Genomic DNA, 8,681 nt, shown 5'->3' with positions numbered 1-8,681 from the left:
TAATTAGACTGTTTGCAGTGTACTATTAAACACTACCCCTCCTTTTACATGTGCAGGTACAGTTTAACTCCATATACTTGAGCCTGACTACGAGACAATGGGCACCTGGACACAGGTATGCAAAAGGCCCCAGCAACAGACTGTCAGAACAGTGGAAATAGCTACAGTAATGCCACCTGTTGATGTGGACTTCCATTTTGAAACCTTGAGTTCGGCATTTCAGCCGTTGCCATCTTGGCCTTTGTGGAGCCAGATGTGACCATATGTAGATGAGAGGCTGGCGCTGTGGAGGAGCGAGGGGTGGATCTGACTGAGAAGCTGAGGACACCATCAGCAGACAGCCTGTAATCAAAGCAGCCCGCCCTTAAATATGCGTAACTTGAAGCCTTTGTAAAATGTTTGGCTGAGTTATATAAAAATGTATCCCCTACAGTTGTGATGAAGGGGAAATAAGCTATTAAGACCAAAACTGTTTTTGCACCAGGCTGTAAACCTGATTATGTCTGCTGTAAAGTTGGGCATTTCAACATGGTGGTCTAAGGGATTGACCAGCTTCTGGAGCCAGGCTTCAAGTGGCCGTTTAAAGAACTGCAGTTTTTGGCACACACTCTGTGGTGGTTTCGTGTTTGTTTGTGACCACAAAGTGTCTCCTTGTTGTTGTTTTGTGTCTCTTTGAGGTTTTTTTTCGTCTTTTTGTAGTCACTTGGGTCTCTGGAGTATGTTTTTTTTGCCTTACTGGGGTAATATTTTGTCTTTTTTGGTTGTTTTGTGGCACTTTGTAGTCATTTTGAATCTCCTTGTGACTGTTTTGTGTCTCTTTTTAGTTGTTTTGCATGTTTTCGTAGTTATTTTGTGTCTCTTTGCAGTTCTTTTGCATCTCTTTGTGGTCATTTTGAGTCTCTTCCTCGTCAGTATTTGTTCATTTGAGTGTCATTTTACAGGTAAATGGAGACCACTGACTGTGTACGATTCGCCCATTTAGTAATCCATCTATGCATATACTGCAGCAAACTACATCAAAGCATGATTCATAAAAAGTAACTTGTGCTGTACTGAAATTCAGTCACTACTCTTTCTTCCCGTTTTTTTCCCCACTTTTTTCTGTTGAGTTCACCTCAGAAATTCAGATGTAACAGTGATACCATAGACGATTTTAATTACATAACTTTACAAGACACAACGTGCAGCTGGGAATCAAAATAAATATCAAAGGAGCCATCTGGGTAGGGTGTGTCCTTCTCCCTGCCTGAGGCGTGAACACCCAGTGCTATCTGTTCTATAAGAACATTTTTGCAACCACAATCTGCAATGTCATTCCATACTCCAAAGATAGATTTTGGGCAGAGACTACAACAAGTAACATACTTACTGAAACATGCTTTCATGTTCATTCATGCACACATTCACTACTAGTGTGTCTTCTGGTCTATTGGATTAATTAAATGCCTTTGTGGAGTAAAATAGGCGTTAGGGTTAATTCATGTTTACCATTGATGCTTACATTACTTTTGGAACGGCTTTGCTTCTGCATCCAGTAATTAGGGTCCCCTGCACACTACTTATTAACTTCATCTGTTATAGTGGGTTTCCACAGTGGTGTGTTAAGTGCCTGTATCCGGAGGTTTCACGGCATAAAGACTCACATTTCACCATTTTAACTGCCTCGTTTCCACCAAACACTTTCGGTATGATACCTTTGGAACCAAAAGTAACCCTTCAGACATGGTACCTAGACCCACTTAGTGTTTCCACGGCAAACAGTACTCTTTCATGTGGCCGGAGTTGTTGTCACTCACTGCTCCATCCAGCACTCACTGTATTTCCTCCTTTATCAGTCTGCACCTCAGTTATCGTCCACAGAACAGGGTTGAAATCTTATGGAATCTCTTGATATTGGTAAATTAGATTCATGTGCTATTAGGCTAAAGTTTACAGGTAAAAGCTAACAATGTGAAAGTCAGATGTTCAGACTGAACACTAGAAAGGAGGATGACAAATATCCAGAGCAACATGTGTTTACAGGAACATAGGATAATTCTTTTGTAAATGTAAGCAAATGCTTTCAAGTTTTAGACTAATAATGCTGCCTGGATTTCCTCTGTGTGACAGAGACTTGGATCGGTGCCGGTGAGTGCAGCACAAGGGCTTTTATCTCAACTCCTGCCTCTGACCCCTCTGTCTCTGTAACATGCAGTAGTGAAACCCCTGCTAAAGAGACCTGGCCTCGATCACACTGTGCTGGCCAATTTCAGGCCCATCTCCAAGCTGCCTTTTATTTCAAAAATTCTGGAGAAAGCTGTTCATGCTCAGTTTAAGTTCTTTATGGATGAGCATGATATCCTGGAGGTCTTTCAGTCTGGTTTTTAAACACTGCATAGCACAGAGTCAGCTTTATTAAGACTTTTTGATGACATCCTCCTGGCAAATGACTCTGGCTGCTATGTGATTCTTGTTCTGCTGGATCCAACAGCAGCCTTTGATACTGTGGGCCACAATATCTTAGTGGCTTACGGCACCTAGTGGGCATTTGTGGTAGTCAGAGATGGGCAAAAATACATCAAAATATATTTTGATACAAAACACAAAATATACCCCTCAAATAAATCAATTCTTTTTGTGAATAACTCAAAAAGTCCTTGACCAAAAATGCTCAAAATTTGCATGCTGCAATTAGAGACCACAAGTAACTATGCCAGAATGAACAACCATGATTCATCCATTAATGGCGTGATAGAAGCAAATTTGGTCGCAGCTATTGCAAATTTGCGCTTGTTTTCTCACAATTTGGTGTAGGCTACCCTAAGATATTATTTATTGATTCAGATTTAGATTCAGACAGCTTTATTGATCCCACATGAGGCAATTCATTGTAGCATACTCATCCCAAACATGCACAGTCCAGTAAAACAGACCACTAGGTCACTGAAGGGCACATTGAATGGCCCAAGTTTAAAAAAACATATAGATAAAAATATTTTTAAAAAGAAAGAAAAAAGTAAGTAAAAAAATATTGTTACATCCAATATTATAAGAATGTGTAGCCTATTGTTTTTGTCCACACTTCTGTTACCTCTAGGCTGGATTACTGTAACTCCCTATTATCAGGTAGCTCTAATAAGTCTTTAAAAACTCTCCAGCTAATTCAGAACGCAGCGGCATGTGTACTAACAGGAACTAAGAAACGAGATCACATTTCTCCTGTTTTAGCTTCTCTGGAAACGAGATCACATTTCTCCTGTTTTAGCTTCTCTGCCCTGGCTCCCTGTAAAATCCAAATTGAATTTAAAATCCTACTCCTAAGTTATAAAGCTCTAAATGGTCAGGCTCTGTCATATCTTAAAGAGCTCATAGTGCCATATTATCCCACTAAAACACTGCGCTCTGAGAACGCAGGGTTACTCGTGGTCCCTAAAGTCTCCAAAAGTAGATCAGGAGCCAGAGCCTTCAGCTATCAGCCTCCTCTGCTGTGGAATCATCTTCCTGTTTCGGTCCAGGAGGCAGACACCGTCTCCACATTTAAGACTAGACTTAAGACTTTCCTCTTTGATAAAGCTTATAGTTAGGGCTGGCTCAGGCTTGGACCAGCCCGTAGTTAGGCTGACATAGGCCTAGCCTGCTGGTGGACCTCCTATAATACACCAGGCACCTTCTCTCCTTCTCTCCTTCTCTCCTTCTCTCTCTCTCCTCTCCTCTCCTTTGTTAAACACACACAGATGAATCATAGATGAGTTCTCACATAGTCTTGTGGGACTTGATATGTGCTGTCTCTGAGTGTGTTTCACTGATTCTGAATGTCAGAAGTCATTAATAAAGAAACAAAAATAAATGTCACATGTTTTTGAATGTTTTGTGATTATACTTTTTATTCCACTTATTTATCTTACAACTCAAGTTACTTTGCAGATTCATATTATTAATACAAATATAATCAACAAATAAATGATGTTTTATTATGGATGAAGATAAAGCTTAATAGATCCCTTGATGAAAATCACAAGGTACCCAGCAGTGTAAAGTAAAAAAAAAAAATAGCCACACCTTGCAGCATCAGCGGGAAATGCAGCGGGACAAGGATGAAAGTTAAGGCAGCAAATGTCTGAGCGGGGCAGGTGGATGGGTCCAATAAACACCGACTTTGACCCAAGAGAGCGGTGTTCGTGTCCCATAAGATTCAAAAGCCAAACCCCAGTCACATTCACTGAGAGGAACTGAAAATTAGTGTCTGACAGTGCAAAGCCAAAGCCATTGAGAACAAAAAACCAAAAACAAAGTTAGTGGGCAGGTTGGCTTTGAGATGCCTTGAATTGTTCAAGAAACTGCAAGAGACTAACATGACACACTCAACTACCTATCTGCTTCTCTGTTGTACCACCTAAACTTGACCATGTCTATTGTTTAAGAAAATGGCCCCTAGGTATGTAGTACATACCTCATGCATTGCATTGAATAATCAATTTATTAATAGGATAAATGAGGAAGTGTATGTAGTGGTGGTGATGAGATGAAGAGGGTGCTGAGGATCTGGATGTCAAGAGAAGTGGACCGTCGATAAGCTCGTCCTGGGTTCTGTATGCAATGACTGAAGGTGAATGGGGTGGAGGGGGGCACAGCGAGTCCGCCTGCTGCAGCAGCAACATGATTGGCTGAGTGAACACCCATAATCAGCTTATTGGAGGTAGTGGGGGGAGTAAGAAAGAGAGAGAATTGTAAATGAATGAAGTATAAAGAAAGTCTCCTGACTGCTTCATTACCACAGCCATGTCAACCAAAAAAGACATAAACACTGGAATACACCATCAAAACTATTGTTTTCCCCAACACGGGCAATGGCACTCCTCAGGGCTTCCTTCGACAAGTACGCTGGAAAAGAAGGAGACAGTTGGCCACATTGCCTCAAAACTTTATTTATTTTATTTGCTCTACATAAAAAACCTGAGTGATCCAATTGCACCAACATTACAGTCACATCTATAAAGTCAATGTCATTTAAGTATCGGCACAGCTGTGATTCGGTGGTAGGCACGTGGCCACAGGCTGAGGGCTGAAGATAATCACAGCAGTGCTGATATTCAGTACAACAGCATATAAGCCTGCTGACAGTCACTTTGATGGCATACGTGCGATCCATGAAGAGATAGTTCAGATGTTTTTGTAGCGGAGTTGTATGGGGTTCTTATCCACAGACAGTAAGCAAGTAAGTTAGCATGCCCTCAGTTTCCTGGAAGAATCAATATCAGTGCGCTATATTCACAATATTTTTCATGACTTCACCTTTCTGTCATGAAAAAATGAAGACATTATATTATATCCCTCTCCTCAAAGCCAGATTCTATTGAGAAAAACAATGATTTAACATTGCTGAAAACTGGAGCTGCTGACCCAGTCTCCCTTTGAAGTCATCGAAATCCGACGCTTGGGCAGTGATTTATGGCATCAGTCACTGACGAAAAAAGCCATCCTTTAATGTCGGCATGATACGCAGCCGGTCACCATTGTGGTTTAACGGTGCCCAGCAGCATACCTTGACCCCAAGGTACTTGTACGAGTCCACCACCTCCCCCTCCTTGCCCTGGATGGTGACTGGGGCAGGTTGCCTCCGGTTCATCCGATAGTCCACCACCACCTCCTTAGTCTTGCTGATGTTGAATTGAAGGTGGTTTCGGTTGCTCCACGCGACAAAGCCCTCAATCAGTCCTCTGTACTCCTCCTCATCATAATTGCTGATGCATCCGACTATAGAGGAGTCGTCGGAAAACTTTTGGAGGTGGCAGGAACCAGAATTGAACCGGAAATCAGAGGTGTAGAGGGTGAAGAAGAATGGTGCCAGAACAGTTACTTGACACCACCTCAGATACGCAGCCATCCACCCTGACGTACTGCGGCCGGCCCGTGAGGTAATCCAGGCAGTGATGTCCGGGTGAAGTCGCATGTCCAGCAGCTTGTCTCTCAGGAGGTTGGGTTGAATGCTCTTGAAGGCACTGGAGAAGTCAAAGAACATGACTCTCACAGTGTTTCCAGCACTCTCCAAGTTAACCAATAACTACAGCCGTGATAAAAGCACAGGTGTAAAAATCCCCATTTCCTACCAAAGTAATACAGTTAATTAACAGTACTCTTAATCAGGGATTCTCAAATGGTGTTCCGCATGGTGAATTATTTTCTTACTGACTGTATCAGTATGTTTCCAATGTTTCCCATTTCCAATTTGTCACCCTTCGAGAAAGCCATGAGCGGGACAATGGATCGCTTTATTGTACGCTTTCCAGCTTTTATGACAATGTCAGTTTGGCCTATCCAGGTTACTGCATGCAGTACGTTATGAGACCTGGGATACACCCTTTAAAACCAGCTGTGTTACAGTTTTTCTCCATTGGTTTGGCTCATTTCTTGAAAAAGAAATTACATTCTCAAAACTGTAAGATCATTTGGCAAAACAGTCTTATATTTCAGCACAACACCATAGCTCACTTGCAAAGGCTCATATCTCTCCCAAAACTGTTCACTCATGCTTCAAAACTAAATTCCTTTCCCATATAAATAGTCAGTGCCACCAAAATGCAAAGATCCTTTCTCAATTGCTTTGGCTCATTTCTTGAAACAGACCGGACGTTCTCAACACTCTTGGTGCTTTTGCCAAAATAACCTGGATGGTTCAGCACAACACCATGATTCACCTGCAAAAGCTCATATCTCTCCCAAAACAGTTCACTCATGTGTCAAAACTAAATTCCTTTCTCATATAAATAGTCAGTGCCGCCAAAATGCATCGTCCCTTTGGCATATGGTATTTTTTCCTTTGTCTAAGCACTGCAAGTCAAAATGTTTAGATGTTTTGTCACTATGGCAGAGGACCATTGAAATATCCCTCATGTCCACCTCTCAGTCTTAGCCCAGTCCTTCATTGACAGTGGTTACTGTGCTAGTTTTTTTTGTCTAGCTAAAAGAATACAATTGTGTATAAAACTGAAAAAAAAAAAAAAATAGGATTTTACGGTAAGAGTAGCCTCCAAGGTTTGACATCCCACATTGCACTCATACTGCCAAGGAAATTGTAACCATTTGTATTCACACACATAAGGTAACTTCCATACATCAGAGTAAAAAGAAAATGTATACAGCATAATATACTGTAATATAAACACATAAAAAAAAAACAAGGAAAATTATATGTAGCCTACAGTGCTGTAAATAAAGCTGGAGTTTCACAACTAACACTTCTTCACTGGTCGCTGTCCTCACCCTCCCTCTCCTGGCCACCGTCCTCACCCTCCTGGCCATCCACACGCTGCTGTCTGTCTGGCCACAGATTCTTGTCCACATCACAGCGTATATTCTCCCTTGCGATGCAACGAGGGAAGAAACGGCGTGCATGTTGCAACCATCCCCTACACTGATCTCCTGTAATATCTTCACACGCAGCATCCATTGCATGGAGCAGGGACCTCTGATTTTGAGCCTGATGCTCATACACTCTCCACCTCCAAGCGGAGAAAAACTCCTCAATAGGACTGAGGAAAGGAGAGTAAGGTGGTAGGAACACCATGACCATCCTTGGATGAGTAGTGAACCAGGCCCTGATGAGCGGGCCACGGTGGAAATTCACATTGTCCCACACAATGACATAGTTTGGTAGGTGAGGCCCTACGAGACCTCTCTCATTTTCAGGGATCAAATCAGAATAAAGGCGGTCCAAGAAGATGAGGAGCTTCTGTGTATTGTATGGGCCAAGACTGGGGATGTGAGTGGCCACACCATTCTCAGAAATGGCAGCACACATAGTTATATTGCCCCCACTCTGGCCTGGGACATCCACCGTGGCCCCTCCTTCGTTAGTCAAGTTCTAGTTTCACCTGACTGTCAGTTAATCAATTTATCAAATGTTCCAAGAGATTGATATATGGTATTCATGGTATTATGTTCTTGACTAATTTTGACAATTGAACAGACTATTGTGCATGTGATAACTTATACAATGAAATGATGCTGACATGTTTTGGAGAGAACAACCATTAGACTGAGAATCAACAATCAGTTTAGATCAACAAGATCTATTCACTTGGAAATTGTGCTAACTGTAGGCTACCTGTACTTAATCATTTGCAAAGATGTACTGAGACATTGAGACATGTACTAAGACATTTGCAATTTGATGAAATGAATGAGAAATTCAATTCTGTTGTGAACAACTGCCAAGTGGTTTGGAGGTTTGTCCATGTTATTTTGAGAATGTGAATTCTGTTTCAAGAAATGAGCCAAACCAATGGAGAAAAACTGTAATAGGATGAATAAAGGGAATGATTCTGATTATGAGAGTCAATATTTGCCCTGAAATAAGAACACTGATATTTGTATGGGGTAGATATTCAAACAGGGTATGAATATACATGTACATCTACATGATTTGATGTTCCTTTATCATGAGGACTAAAAGACGATTATACGGACCACTGTCACTTCCTACATGACATATATTCATCTATTTGTATGCTTATATGTAAATATGACTTCCCACACTGGTATTACTGGTATGAAAGAGGGCTTATATCGGAGGAACAGCAAGAAAGTAGCAATTCTAGCGTTGTGATTTAGACATTATGTAAGTTTTTGGGAGAAAAGAAGGAAAATCAAGAGGGGGGAAAAAGACGTTAGAGGGGTGGGGGCTTAGACAGAGGGTGTGTCAA

This window comes from Epinephelus moara, chromosome 6 (genome assembly GCF_006386435.1).
Source record: "Epinephelus moara isolate mb chromosome 6, YSFRI_EMoa_1.0, whole genome shotgun sequence".
Taxonomy (NCBI): domain Eukaryota; kingdom Metazoa; phylum Chordata; class Actinopteri; order Perciformes; family Serranidae; genus Epinephelus; species Epinephelus moara.
Note: the sequence above shows the minus strand (reverse complement) of the source record.